The 15602-nt window shown below is 36.6% G+C and overlaps 1 protein-coding gene across 3 annotated transcripts in view; it reads right to left on the bottom strand.

Annotated features, from left to right (window-relative positions):
• QSER1 (glutamine and serine rich 1) overlaps positions 1-15602 on the bottom strand; it is a 47668-nt gene that overhangs the window by 31237 nt on the left and 829 nt on the right. The window contains exon 2 of one of the 3 annotated variants that reach the window (XM_081314239.1): positions 14735-14916. The exons of the other annotated variants lie outside the window; for them this stretch is intronic. The gene's annotated coding sequence lies outside the window, so the exon portion shown is untranslated. The remainder of the gene's footprint in view (positions 1-14734; positions 14917-15602) is intronic. 3 annotated transcript variants of the gene reach the window in all.

The following is a 15602-nucleotide window of genomic DNA, read 5'->3' as shown; positions in this document are numbered from 1 at the left end:
CAAGTAATGTAATTTAGTTAACACATCTAAAATAGAAAATGATTGTCTTTCTATATTTCAGAGTGATTTTTCAGATATTATTTACCATTCTGCTCCTTGCATTGCTAAATTTATGTCTACCCCAGTTTCAAGTGTTCATGTATGTATGTATGTATGTATGTATGTATGTGTATGTGTATTATATATATAAATAAAATAAACTTCAATTTCTAAAATTATGCATACAGGATCTATAAGACATTCATAAGCAAATCTCCTTCTCTTGAAACCAGAAATACACTTCTGACTTCACAAGGCAATTTCAGAAAGCATTGCTAGCTCTGCAAAATGCAAGTCAAAGGACCCATGGCTTTTAAACAGGAGGAAGGATTTTTCTTGGTAATACTTCAAATTTGAAAGATACTCAAGACTCTAGAAGCAAAATACAGAGCAAACCCCAATCGGTCTTTAGATCTCTAAGCAGAAGAAAGGCAGGGAGATGCTTCTGATCCTTGTAGGTTTTCCAAGTATCTCAGAAGCAGATTCAAACCCTTTCATGAGAAGACTATGTCAAGTGCCTCCAATGTTCAATGAAACTGTGAAATATTCTATGCTTTCTCCAAGGTTTGTCAAGATATACCAAACTTTGGATGGAAACCTGGACAAAGGAGCATTTATCACAGGGAATAAAACTGTTAATTCTGCATGTGATGAGCCATTTACCTCTCTCTCTCTCTCTCTCTCTCTCTCTCTCTCTGTGTGTGTGTGTGTGTGTGTAAATTATTTCAGCGTATGTTATGAAGACAATTTCTCTTTTTAGGGACACAACCTTCTATAATAAATCAATCACAAAAATGAAATAACTGCACCCATATAAAAGAAATTCCTCTTAGGAAGCTTATATACATGAAACAACAGCAAGCTGGTCCCATTTTTACCTTATCATGTATACAGTTAGTTTTGAAAGAATTATTTCAAATGTCATGGTCACTAGATGGCTGTATGGTTTCCCAAATAGAACACTTGTTTCAAATCCCAAAAGTGATCCTTAGTTGTCCAAACAATTAACAAAATAAAATTTAGTGGCAAATATAAAAAAAACAATATTCCGCACACTTAGGAACAATCCTAATTAAGAAAAAATGTAAAAGTAAATATCATTCAAACCAAAGCACCAGATGGAAGGACAAGAAGCAAAGGTTGGAAAGTGACCAAAGAGAGAAGCAACCTGAAACTAAGGAAAAATTTCCTGTGGGACAGCTTATCCTCAGAAATTGTGGGCAAAAAGAAATGGAGAGTTGGGAAAAATTGCAATTGTCTTTGTTGGGAAGAATCGCAGCAGTGAAAATGAATGTCCTGCCTAAATTTTTATTCTTATTTCAAATGATACCGGTTCTTAAGAAAGATTCTAATTTGGAAGAATGGCAACGGGGTATCAATAAATTTGTGTGGGCAGGGAAAAGGCCACGAGTTAAACTTAAGATTATGCAGGATACTCGTGAAAGAGGTGGTCTTAAAATGCCCAATCTTAAATTATATTATGAATCTGCTGCGTTAGCAGGGATAAGTGATTGGATTAATTTGACACAAGAGAGATTATTAAATCTTGAGGGCCACGACTTGTTATTTGGCTGGCATGCATATTTGTTGTATGATAAGAAGGTAGATAATGTGTTTAAAGTGCATATTTTAAGACAGGCATTGTTGAGAGTTTGGAAGAAGTATAGATACAAGTTAGACTGTAAGATGCCATTGTGGGCAATTCCAAAACACGCAATAGAAAACATAAATGTTGGTTTCAAACATGACGTGACCACGTATAAGGAGATTTTAAGCTTGGAAAGAAGTGTATGGTGTTTAAAATCGTATAATCTCTTGCGAGATGAGAAGATTGTTCAAACCTGGTTTCAATATACTCAGTTACGGGCCAGGTGGAAAGAAGATCAGAAAACTGGTTTTGCAATGACTGATGAAAATTTGATAAAGCAAATTAGAAATCAGGGTCCAGCACATATCAAACGGATATATCTTGCATTGATAGAAATTGATTCAGAAACAGAACTGGTTAAAGATTGTATGATAAAATGGGCCCAGAACATCCAAGAAGTTATTACAATGGACACGTGGGAAAAGATCTGGGTGAGGAACGTAAAATTTACACAAGCTCAAAACTTAAGAGAGAACTTTTATAAAATGTTTTATAGATGGCATTTAGATCCTAAAAAGCTTGCAAGTATGTATCCGAGCTATCAGCCAAAATGCTGGAGGTGTGGTGGTGAAGATGCAACATATTTTCACATATGGTGGACTTGTAAAAAGGTCAAGGCTTTTTGGATAAAAATTTGGTGGAATATGCAGAAGATCTTCAAGCAAAAGATAAAGTTTTGTCCGCAATTCTTTTTGTTGGGTATAATTACAGATGCTACTGTTGTGGACACTAAGTTGATGTTAAATTTAATTACAGCAGCAAGACTTTTAATAGGTCAGTATTGGAAGAAGGAGGAACTGCCGACTATAGAAGAATGGACTTTAAAGGTTTCTGACCTGGCAGAAATGGCAAAGATTTCGGCTTATTTGAAAGATCATTCGCAAGAACGCTATATTATGGAGTGGAAAAAATGGATTGAATATATCCAGAAGAAATATGGGACTAAAAAGTTTCATTTAGCATTTGAATAAGTCTTCCTTTCTATTTTCTTTTTTTTTCTATATGAAATATTAGTATTGTCTGTAGTTATCTTATATGAGCTAGAGAGTGATAGATTTTAGAATTTATTGTTGGTAGCATATGGATGTTTATGATTGTTCTTTGTTTTTATACCCTGTACTTAGCTCTGGGAAGTCGGGGGGGGGGGAGGGGGAAAGGGGGGGAGGGGGAGGGAGGGATTGGTAGGGGAGGGGGAGGGGGGGATTGTTAAAGATAAAATGTATTTTAAAACTTTTCAATAAAAAAAAAATTGTGGGCACTCCATCACTGAAGATTTTTAAGAGGAGATTGGACATCCACCTGTCTGAGACGATATAGGTTCTCCTGCTTGAGCAGGGGGTTGGACTAGAAGACCGCCAAGGTCCCTTCCAGCTCTATTCTATTCTAAACTATAATTTCCATATTAAATGTGTTTTTTTGGTTATTAATGCACCAGAAGCATGACAGTCCTATGAAAGAAAATGGGCTGTCATAACATAGGCATTATCTTTTGCATTTGACCGTATTATTAAGTCCCATCGCACAGAGGTATTCTCTTCAGTTATGGCAAAATACCAATGCCCCAAATTTTGTTAAATACTGTCATTGGTTGACATACTAGTATACATCTCTACTGCAGTAGTTTTATATCAAAATTATATTAAATCAAAATTTTCTCTGACAATAGTCTTGCATATACGGTATATACGATTAAACCAGGAACTTACAATTTAAGTTAGGTTATATTAGCTGACACACAATCATCATTACTTATTTCATATTTTGTTTGTGCAACTATATAAACTAAACAAAAAGTTACTTCTTGAGGCATGCAAATCTAAAATTACAGATCAGTGTGTCCATGTAATTTAAGTTTTCATTAAATGTTGGCTTAGATATACTATTTCAGCACACACATTTTTGTACTCAATAGAAAAAGAAAGTAAATAAGTGAAAAGGAAATATATAGATATTGATTTAGGAGATGGAGAGAGGGTTAAATAAGCAAGCGCGCACACACACACATACACGTAGTTTAAAATATGCTCAGAATGAATTGAGCTTGATAATGAATGCTAAGAAAAACAAACAAGATTTTGGATATGCTCAAAATAAAAGGAAGAGGGGGAAAATCACTATACTATACCAACTGCTTGGGTACAAAGAAAACCTAGTACTAACCATATTTTAGCTCAGATTTTTCTGAGAAGATGGCTAAATATTTCACTTAGCAGTTGTGAAATCAGAATAAAGCAGCAGGATACAAATCCAAGATTGATTGAAATGTTTATTTACTTTGAATGAATTTAGAACTTCTGGATCAAATGAACTGCATTCCAGAAGTACAAAGTAACCAAATGTTTATGTATTATTTCCGAGAATCCCTGGGAGCAAATATCCCTATCGTCAAATGAGAAAAAGAAGAGGAACAAGGGAAATACAAACCTGTCACTCTGACAACGATATATTGAAAGATGTAAAACCTTAAAATAGTTCAACTATCAAAAATGCCATAATTGTTCAAGAACAGGTATTATCAGATTATGATCTCTCTTAACGCATTTTAAACAGCAATTTACTTGGCAGTTTGTGTGAATGTTATAATCACAAAATATGTTGATTTCAGCAAACATTGGACCAATTCAAACATTCCTGATCAAACTCAAATAAAGTATCAACTGGGGTCACAACAGTCAGCATTCTTCAACTTTGCTATTAATATTTTAGATGCACGCTTATCAGATGACACACAATGAGCAGAACAGCTAATAATCTAGAAGAGAAAAAGGAAATTCAAAAAGATTGTAATGGACTAAAGAAAAGGACTGAAAATTATAGAACAAAATGGAGGCAACTGAAACATTCTTCAGTGAGAAAACAAAAATTAAAGCCAGAGAAACTGAATGGAGGCAACCTAGTTTGTAATCTTGGAATAGTAGTTCATTTTATATAAGCGAAACAGGGAACAAGATCAACACCCTGTTCATATTTTTGACTTGTTATGAATTACTTCTAATATATGTATGTGTCTTCGCAGGTATATGCAGCTATATTAGATTTTTTTATCCCGCATTTATTATTTTTATAAATATATCAAGGTGGAAAACACATACACACACAAAAAAAAATTATAAAAATATGCTGAGAATTTCTAACATAAAATAAACACCACAAATGTATTTTGCTATGAATTAAATGACTAAATAGATTAGAGAAATGCCCAAAGAATAAAAAAAATGTATGTCCTCTTAATACTGCAGCGAGATAGGTATTTGGGAAGTTATGTAGTAATAGTCTGAACAAGAATAATGAAGATAATCCTTATTGCAGCTAAGTAAAATCAATATAATTTTGGAACATATTTTTCTGAATTAGTCATATGCTTTGTATCTTCATTTCAATCAACAATCAAACAAAAGAAAAAATCAGTATCAGACATATTCTAAATATTTATATACCGTAATTGAATCAGTAATTTGCTGGCTATGATGATTTATTATTTTGCAGAAATGAGACCAGAGGGAAAAAATAGCCTTTAGAGGCATCTATCTGAAGACTGAACTGACCACACAAAAATTCCGTATTTTTAATGATTTAATTTTTATTAACTTTTGCAATACATTCCTGAAGGACCAAATCAGCAGCTTAATTGCACACAATAAATTTATCTAGTTACCTCTATATACCTCTACCAGCACAAGGAGGAAGCTCTGTAGGAATCATATTTTATAAATCCGTAAGTTATGAAAAATGATGAAGAAAAATTTTACACTAAGGTGGGCAACTACTATATCAATTCAATACCATTTCTCAACAAAACATATAAATGCTTAAACAACTGAGCAAAATATATCTATTACCATCTGATTGTTTTAATCTTCTGTGCTTAATAATTTAGATCAACTGAAAGCTGATGGCTTTAACATACTGGTGATGTTTTTGTTTTGAGGCAAGATGTAGGGCAGATTTCAAGGAACATTTTTTTAAAAAAACAAAACAAAACAAAACATCGGAATGTCCAAAACACATAAACCAAAACACTGTGAATCAAAAATCAAATAATTACTGTAGAATTTAATAATACTCAATGGTGTTTCAACCCATATCAAAGACACTACCACTAAATCAATGACAGATTAAAAAAACAGCAAAGAAATACAATATGTAATAGAAACTGAAAACGAAGAGTACTATAACAAGAACAAATTAACTTGCGTCCAGAATGAAAAACATTAAGACAACATCAGAAATCAGTAAAGTAAAATTTCAGAAAAAGCATGAAACGTTTCATTCATAATTAAGATGTTTCAAATCTCTTAGTTTTGACAGAATCAAAGCAAAATATAAAGAAGGTTGAATCTAGGAAAGAAGAATCTGAACAATGCTTGTTGATACAAAATTTCACTGTTAATTTTCTACGAACTATTTGTTAAGATCACGAGATTGTCTGCAATGCCACTGATTGAGCCACAGGGTCTGTAGCAAGATGAAATTCAGTATGACTGCCATGCACTTCTCACTCTCAGAAGCCATTTTTTAATCTAATCTGTAACTTGGGGATGTCCTCTCTTTTTCACTGTACTATTTTTCACAAGCAGTCTTCTCACAGGATGAACTAACTAGAGAGGGCTTTAATGTTTCTCGACATAAAGACTAATTTACATAAACCACACTAACTGTTAAATTAGCCAAATACTCTCACTGTTTAAGTCAGGGGTCTTCAAAGTTGGCCCTTTTATGACTTGTGGACTTCAACTCCCAGAATTCCTCAGCCAAGCATGCTGGCTGAGGAATTCTGGGAGTTGAAGTCCAGAAGTCATAAAAGGGCCAAGTTTGAAGACCTCTGGTTTAAGTCATGCAATAAGTCATGCAATACTACAATAATATCAGCTCTCACAGGGATGAACATTTTTTTATGTAATGAGAATTTAAGGAAGCAACCCAAACACATTTTTTGTGGAATGGAAAATACTAAACTAAATGTAATTTAGTTAATGTTGGCTTCCTTTGCTGTGTGAATCTTGCCATTATGGTTTGAACTTATTAGAATTATTTCCAAATAAATATATATAGGATTACATGTCAATAATTATAAGATTTATCCTTCAAACCTTTTTCATAATTATTAATTGGACCAATTAACTGGTGAAAATATATACAGGCTAAGAACCACAGCAGTTTCTTCATCAGCAATTCTTAGAAAACACAGTAATTCGGGGGGGGGGGGGGGCGGAAGGGAGATCAGGAGTTCAAAATATACCTTATATTATGAGTTTGGGTAAGATGTTCAAATTAAGAGGAAAAATATCCTTTTAAAAAAACGCACTATCAATGTACTGCGTTATCCAAAGTAGCTTTTTAGCTGGTCAAATGTCAGGTTTTGCTCAGTAGGAGGAGGTATTATTTATGTTGTTCCTAATAAACTCTTATACATTATAAATCTATAAGAAACTAGGAAGAATTATGTCATAGAATAGACCATAAAATTCTATCATATTTTTGTCTTCATTCTTCTACATTAGGAATTCTGACTTGCAAAGTTCACAAAGCACTGCTATCTTGTAGCCTTTCATCACCTGTCATCTTATCCTATTCCATAGGGCTGAATTAAGATCTGTTTTATATATTGAGAACTACTATAGAAATCTGCAGAGATCTTATATACTGTGTTTCCCCAAAAATAAGACCTGCCCCGAAAATAAGCCCTAGCTTGATTTTTGGGGGTGGGCCTAATATAAGTCCTACCTCAAAAATAAATCCTAGTTTTGGGGCAAGGCGCACACCTAAAAATTAAGCTAGGCCGGGGGTGGGGGAGCTGTCCCACACCCACTTACCAGGATTCCCATGAATCGACACCTGCCTCTCCCCGACGGCTCACTTTTTCTGCAGCGTCCCCCGGCCTGCATTTCACAGTCAGAGGCCTTTCCGGAAGGCGTCTGCAGCCGAGAACCAAGCTACGGACTGAAAGGCCTTCCTGGAAGGCCTCTGACTGCGAAATGCAGGCCGGAGCCCCATTCTCAGCTGCAGAATGATGCTGCTCCTTTGGCCACAGAAGAAGTGGGCTGGCTGGGCAGGGCTGTCAGTGCCGCCATCGCGAGGTGAGTGGAAAAGAACCCCCCCCCCAAGAATAAGACCTGATGCCTCTTTTGGAGGTTAAAAAAAAAATAACACCGGGTCTTATTTTCAGGAAAACACGATACTATACTCACTAATTAACAACACATTTCTTATATATTTATTTCATTACCATTTTTTTCTGTTGGGTATAATGCTGCAAGTCATAACATTTTCTTCTAATTCTCCCTAACTTCTCAAAATTCTACCAAATTTTTATCTACTCATTTTCTCCCAAGAGTTAATCATTTTTACAGGTAGCCCTCAATTTACAAGCGTTTGTTTAGTTTAAAGTTACAACAGCACGGGAAAAAAAGTAACTTTTTTCACACTTAAGACAGTTGCACCATCCCGTCCCAAAATCAAAATCTGGACACTTGCCAACTGGCATGTATTTATGACAGTTGCAGTGTCCCATTTCGGATCATGTGATTCCCCCCATGAAACACTTGCAGTGTCACATGTACCTTTTGTGACCTTCTGACAAGCAATGCGAATGGAGAAGCCAGATTCATCTTAACAATTGTTTTACTAACTTAACAACTGCAGTGATTCACTTAACAACTATGGCAAGAAAGGTTATAAAATGGAAAAAATCTCATTTAACAACTGTATCACTTATCCAGAAAATTATAAAAGATACTCTCAAATTTGGATTTTGTATAGTACTGTTCGGAGAACTCTTTTTTAAGCGGATCAAGTGCAGTGAGTGCAATATATTGCAGCTAGGTTGCTAAAGGGGGTAATTTACTGTAAACAAATCACAGCATTCTGCACCTATAGTTTTCAGATAAATTACAAATAAACATCAAACACTGCATAACTCAGTTACTAGTTCCATGGGAATTAAGAACATAATTAAGAACGTAACTTTCTAAAACAATAATCATGTGTCAGCCCAAATGATGGTATTCTTGACATGACTATCTGGATTATGGAATTTCCTCCCTATCCAGCTTGGTGCACTTTTGATTGAATGTATGCTTTTGTGTCACTACATTTTGTCATAATTCCCATGGTCCTGCTTATTTTATCATTTTAACTCAAGTGCAGTGAGTGCAATATATTGCAGCTAGGTTGCTAAAGGGGGTAATTTACTGTAAACAAATTACAGCATTCTGCACCTATAGTTTTCAGATAAATTACAAATAAACATCAAACACTGCATAACTCAGTTACTAGTTCCATGGGAATTAAGAACATAATTAAGAACGTAACTTTCTAAAACAATAATCATGTGTCAGCCTAAATGATGGTATTCTTGACATGACTATCTGGATTATGGAATTTCCTCCCTATCCAGCTTGGTGCACTTTTGATTGAATGTATGCTTTTGTGTCACTACATTTTGTCATAATTCCCATGGTCCTGCTTATTTTATCATTTTAACTTTTGTAATAATAAATGCATTGGATTTATTGTATGTAATTATATATTTAATACAGTATTCACATTTTTCCATGATGCCATTAATGTAAAACAAGCAATAGGTCAGGCTACATTTTACTAATTTTGGTCAGTGAAAGAACAAGCAAGATGCAATATGGAAGTGATTTAATAGGGCACAAAATATAGTTAGCAAAAATCAAGGAACCCGACAGTTTGAAAAATTAATGTAACAATGAGGCTATTAATTGGTTGTATGTTGTCCAACAGAAAAACTGGCTGGATTGCTATTCTGCTAGTACATGGCTTGTCTTAATGCTTGTTGAACAAATTATGGTGTTCTTGTTCACACACATTATACTAAATCTTAAATTGTATTAACAAATCATAATGGCTAAGTTCAAATATTCATATATCTAAGTAACCAGAATCATAAGCTACTGCCAATATCCACATTTTACACATGTTCCTTTCTCATGTTTACTTTTTCAACAACTTCAGCCTCTTTTAAATTTAGACAACCCGATTATGCTTTTCTATAATAATTGTTGTGAGAACTGAACTTTCATGTGCTTGTTCATAATTCAAAAATACTTGTAGTGGAAACTGGTTTGGTTCATTCTGACAATTTCACAAAGAAATTTTAAAAATGAATTTCAAACATTATTTACTAGATTTTTTTTAAATAACTTTCAAAAGATTCAGTTTTTTTTTAAATCCTGGAGTTTAAAATTATGCTATGCATATCTGTACATGACTGCCACTACAAATTTTCTTCATAGGAATCTAACTGCAGGACATAAGAGGAATGAGTGACATAAAAATAAACATTTGCTTATCTTACAGTCTTTAACTACATAGCACTACAGTAACTGAGCTAATAGTGATTGATGTTTGGCAAGTATATATTGAAAGAACCATCTGGTTGAAAAGCTTATCTCCATCTTGTCTTCTAAGTTCTCAAATGGTATCAGCCAATGGAGAAATACCATATTAAAGATGGAAAGAAAAATCATAAGCACCTAGTGAATTCTACAGTAACACAATGATGAAATGGAAAAACTATATATAATTACACACATACATACACACACCGAGCCTGGATAAATTGCTCTCTGGGTTAACAAATAACTTCTTTAATCTGTCTATAATTCTACATTCATATTTGTCACTCAAGTTAAAAGTTTTTTTAAATCCAAAAGCAGATATTTCAGTCAATAAAATGATAAAGACTGGTGTCACCCCTGAACTATGAGGGACAATAAACTATGGTTTGCTGAATAATATATCAGCATATTTGCTGAACCATATATCATAGTTTATAAACACAGAAACTGAGTTTATTGCCCCAAAACAAACCTACACTGTCCAAAAACAAACCTCCAAACTAAGTCACAGATGGATTTAGCATGTTGTGTGGATCCAAGCAAGGTAAAATGGCTAGGTTTCTACATAGCACCAATTCATATTGCGTACAATATATAATATATAGGTATTGCAGTTTGGGCTCAGCAAATAGTGTGAATTTGGCTACAGGTAGTCCTCAACTTGTAATAATTTGTTTAGTGACCTGTTTGAAATTATAACAGCATTGAAAAAAGCGACTTATGATCATTTTTCACATTTATGACCGTTGCAGCACCCCTATGGTCAGATGATCAAAATTCGGATACTTGGCAACTGGCTCATATTTATGACAGTTGCAGTGTCCTGGGATCATGAAATCATCTTTTGTGATTTTCTGACAAGCAAATCAATGGGGAAGCCAGATTCACTTAACAACCGTATTACTAATTTAACAACTGAAATGATTCACTTAATAAGTATGGCAAGAAAGGTCATAAAATGGGACAAAACTCACTTAACAACTGTCTTCCTTAGCAACTTAAATTTTGAACTCAATTGTGATTGTAAGTTGAGGACTACTTGTACTGTTATTCTGATTGCTACTATATGCCCAGTATATGTTCCTTCATGCATGTCAAATTCGTGACGTCGTGTGACGTATTGCGACTTTTTTCTCACTGCCGGCAATGGGGTGGACACGGTTTCGGCGTGATGCATCCAGCCCATGGGCCGGCAGTTTGACATGCCTGATCTACAGCATGGTATCTAAATCCAATCATTAACGCTTAAGAAGACTAGCAACCAAATAATTCCACAACATCATTCATCTCAAACAGGAAACCAAGGTGCTGGATGGAGCTAAAGCAGGGGTGTCAAACTCAATTTCACTGAGGGCCGCATCAGCATTGCGGTTGCCCTCAAGGGTGGGTGTGGCCTGTGTGGGCATGGCCTACTGGGTGGGCGTGGCTAGAGTGCGTATGGCCTACTGGGTGGGCGTGGCCAGCTCTACAGCGTTCGCATCAAGGGTGCCTATGGGGGCCTGGGCAGGAGTGGGACAGATCTTAGGGTCTCTGGCGGAAGGAGGGTCTCTGGGCCAGGGCCAAGGCAGTGGGGGCCGTTCCCTCACTGTTTCCAGGATAGCTTCGTGGGCCACATGAAACCACTTCGTGGGCCGGATCCGGGCCCCAGGCCTTGTGTTTGACATGTCTGAGCTAAAGGAAGAGGAAGAAACAAGAAATAACAGCCTGCTTAGGGAACTTAATAGACTGTTGTTAAAAAGAATTCTAAGTCTCCTCCCCTCTTAAAATACAAAACAGCTTAGTGAGACTTAAGCCTGACCCCTTCCTTAAGTCATGCAATGTGGAGTGCGAGATAGAAAAATAAAAAAGGAACATGGGGCTGAGCACATGGAGTAGCTTACTTAAAAGGGCTTGAGTAACTAGCTAAACATTCTTACTAATTCACTGAAACAATTTGTTTCTTCCAGGAATGGCCTCAGGGGGTCAACTGTCAAACGAAAGGCAATCTGGATCATTGAAAAAACAAAATATAAATTTCTACAAAACTTAGGAATTTTCTGAATCACAACTAGTAAAAAGATAGGACCACAGAAGGTCTAAAATAATAAAGCCATCCATCTTACTTTCTGGAGAACTTTGCGAGGTCTATTTGTTGGTGCCCTATCACAGTTGACTAAATCATTGTCTTCTATAGGCAGCAATATTTTCATCCTAAGGGAAGAATGTGTGGAAAAGAACTAAAATTGGGTAGATGGTTGCTAGTTCCACAAATTGCCTTAAGACTATTTTTTAATCAGCCACAATGTGGTTTGGTTTTGATTTAACACGGTGTGTGAAGCCAGAATGTATCACAACTGGCTAAGACTGATAAGAGCTAGCAAAAACGTAAGGAGAATGGTATGTCATTCACTCTGATTTAATTCTACAACAGATTGTAAATGAGATATACACATTTTTAGAATAAGCTGAAGTTGAGACATATTTGGAAAACAGAAACTACAGGAAACTGGCCTAAATCTGTTAAAACATAATAGCTAGAGACTATGTTACATTCTATACAATCCTCTTGATAGCAACAAATTGTTAATGTATGGAGATAATCAGCTCTAAGCCTACTATTCTTATCATCACAAGTTTATTGGGGGATAAAGAACAAAACTTCCATCCTCATCCCACCTTATACAAAGAAAGTGCTATAATTTTGTATACAAGCGGATTGGACTATTCTTCTCCATATTTTTTCTTGTTCAATTGTAAAATGGGTTATTAGTTTGGAAGCAAAACAGGACAATCAGCAATAGAGATTTTCTGATATATGGGAGAATCTTCAAGGTATGTAGAAATAAATGTCATTCCAACACTGATTTCTCAAGGGAAAGGCGATGTAGAAAAATGATGTCCTTTAGTTTGTATGGCATTCTGGCTACATATATGTAGTACCTAAATGCAAATCATTAAGTCTTTATTTGCTGTCACAGTCCTGCTCCCCCTCTGTTATCAGGTGGGAAACTTGAAAGAAGTTATTACACGGCCTTCTCTTGTAGGTGACTTTCTAAACTCATTAACCAGCATAGAAGAGCTATTGTCTCAAAATAATGAAGGCTGCTTCAAATTTGTGCATGATACTTCTACGTGTTCAATTAAGGGACTTTCTGAAATAATTATATGCATATGGAATGAATTAGAATTAAATTATCTTGGTTTTATAGAGTTTCTGAGGGTAGGCTGTGGGCAAAGCAAGGCAGGCTTCAAAGCAACAACTGAGGCTTGAGTGGTCCCAAATATGAGCCAATAACCAATATACATAAACTATTTTCTTGAGTAACCCAAATAATATATTGTGAGATATTGAAAGCGCTAACTATAATTTGCTTACTGCAATAAAACTATACAATGAAAAGTTAATAAAATCCAGGATTGAGAGAAGCTGATTAGTGAGATTTCTTCCAGATATTCAGAGCCATCTTTCCCACCAATCTTCACATTAGAATCAAATCTTGTCTCTTTAGTCAGGAACCCATTCATTCGTCCCCAGGAGAAATGAACAGATACTGTATAATCAACATAAGTAATCAATTCCCTGGTTTTCAAAATATTTCCCTCTGCTTCAGGCAGCTTTCTGCTCCACCCTCTCACCTCGCAGGTAAGCCCTTTTGTGCTTCCTCATATTATTTTTTTAATCCTGCCTTTATTACTTTGTCTTTTATTGTTGTTAGCTGCCCTGAGTCCTTCGGGAGATAGGGCGGCATATAACTCCCAAAAATAAATAAAATAAATAAATACACAATGCCCTCCTTCCTCCTATTTTCTGTACAACAACCCTGTGAGGTATGTTGGTCTGAGAGAAAGTAACTGGCCCAAAGTTACCCAGCTGGCTTTCTTGCCTAAACTAACAGTTTAGTTCAGGGGTGTCAAACTCAATTTTATTGAGGGCCGCATCAGCATTGCGATTGCCCTCAAGGGGCCGGGTGGGTGTGGCCAGGGTGGGCATGGCCTACTGGGTGGGTGTGGCTAGAGTGCGTATGGCCTACTGGGTGGGCGTGGCCAGCTCTACATCGTTCGCATCAAGGGTGCCTATGGGGGCCTGGGCAGGAGTGGGACAGATCTGAGGGTCTCTGGCAGAAGGAGGGTCTCTGGGCCAGGGCCAAGGCAGTGGGGGCCGTTCCCTCACTGTTTCCAGGATGGCTTTGTGGGCCACATGAAACACTTCGCGGGCCGAATCCGGCCCCCGGGCCTTGTGTTTGACATGTCTGGTTTAGTTAGTTTCTACTCTGGTGTCTTAACCCGCTGGACTACCTGCACAACTGTCTAGTCCCTCAGTGAAATGTGTTTTTTTTGCTTTGGTCTATTTATATTTTGCTACGTTTTGTTAAGTTAAACTACAAAACAAGTTCTCAGAAATGACATAGCTGCAGAACAGGAAGAAGGAATATATAGAGCATACAAGCCATCAAAGGATAAGGACTACTGAAGAAACCAAAGCTAATTTAATATTTGCTGACCTACAGGCTTAAAGATTTATTGTATTTTTGTTGTTATTTTACACATACTGCACACATATTAGAGCCAAAATAAATGTCAAATTCCATACAAATCACTGGTAAACATGTGTAACATCTCTTAGGAAGCAACACAGATTCTTCATTAAATATCATTACGTCTATATTAAAATTCATTTCATAATTAGTTTTTAAATCTTTACTTCACGTCTTGCAAGGTGAGAAAGCCAATTGCTTATTCTATCTGATAAAATATCCTTGGAAAGTATCCCATCAAGTATTCTTTGTGTTAAGTGTCCTAGCCCTGGGAGCTGAATATTCTTAAGCAAGTTTCAGCATGAATTAAGTTTTAAAGCACAGGGCAAACAGGCTTCGGAACCTCTACCTGTAAAAAAGAGGGAAAAGTACAAACCGGAAAATGATAAAAAAAGGTATTGGGGTGGTTTCAGAAGAGATCACCCAGAATCTGCAGTTCCTACCTTACAGCCTGGCTATTCTATTTTCAAAAGTGAAGGCACATTTACTCTTGTCTGGTATGCTCTAAAATCTTCAGTTAATCCAACTGACCCACACCTTCCTTTAAGGACTTTCTTTAAGGGACCGCTCTCCATTACTACACTGTATTAATACAATGGGGGGGGGGGCGGCGAGTAGGTTTCCCTGTTTTTCCCAGAGACCTCAAAAATGCCTTCCCTAGGCAACGCAGGAAGTAAACATGAACTCCTGAACCTGAACGGCCTGCCCCGCACACGCACCTTGGAAGCAAGAGGAGGCCAAGAGCTTTCCCCTGCTTATCCCCTCCGCATTTGCAGCGACGAGGGCACCCTGGAAACGGAAGGAGGGGGAAAGGGGGGGGTTTCTGTCATGCTGAACTCTTCTCTCGGGTGTGTGTATAGGGGGGGGCGGAAACTACACGCTTTTCCCGACCGAAACAGCGTGTGTGTGTGTGTGTGTTACGGTGGGGAAGAGAGGAAAGCGAGGCTCGGGGTTCCATGGCAGCCACGAATTCCCCTGCGTCCCTCCTCTTATTTGCACCTCGCAACGCCTCCCGCTTTCATTGTCCCCTAAAAA

Source organism: Vipera berus (genome assembly GCF_964194415.1).
Source record: "Vipera berus genome assembly, chromosome: 1".
Taxonomy (NCBI): Eukaryota; Metazoa; Chordata; class Lepidosauria; order Squamata; family Viperidae; genus Vipera; species Vipera berus.
Note: the sequence above shows the minus strand (reverse complement) of the source record. Positions and strands in the feature narration are given on the sequence as shown.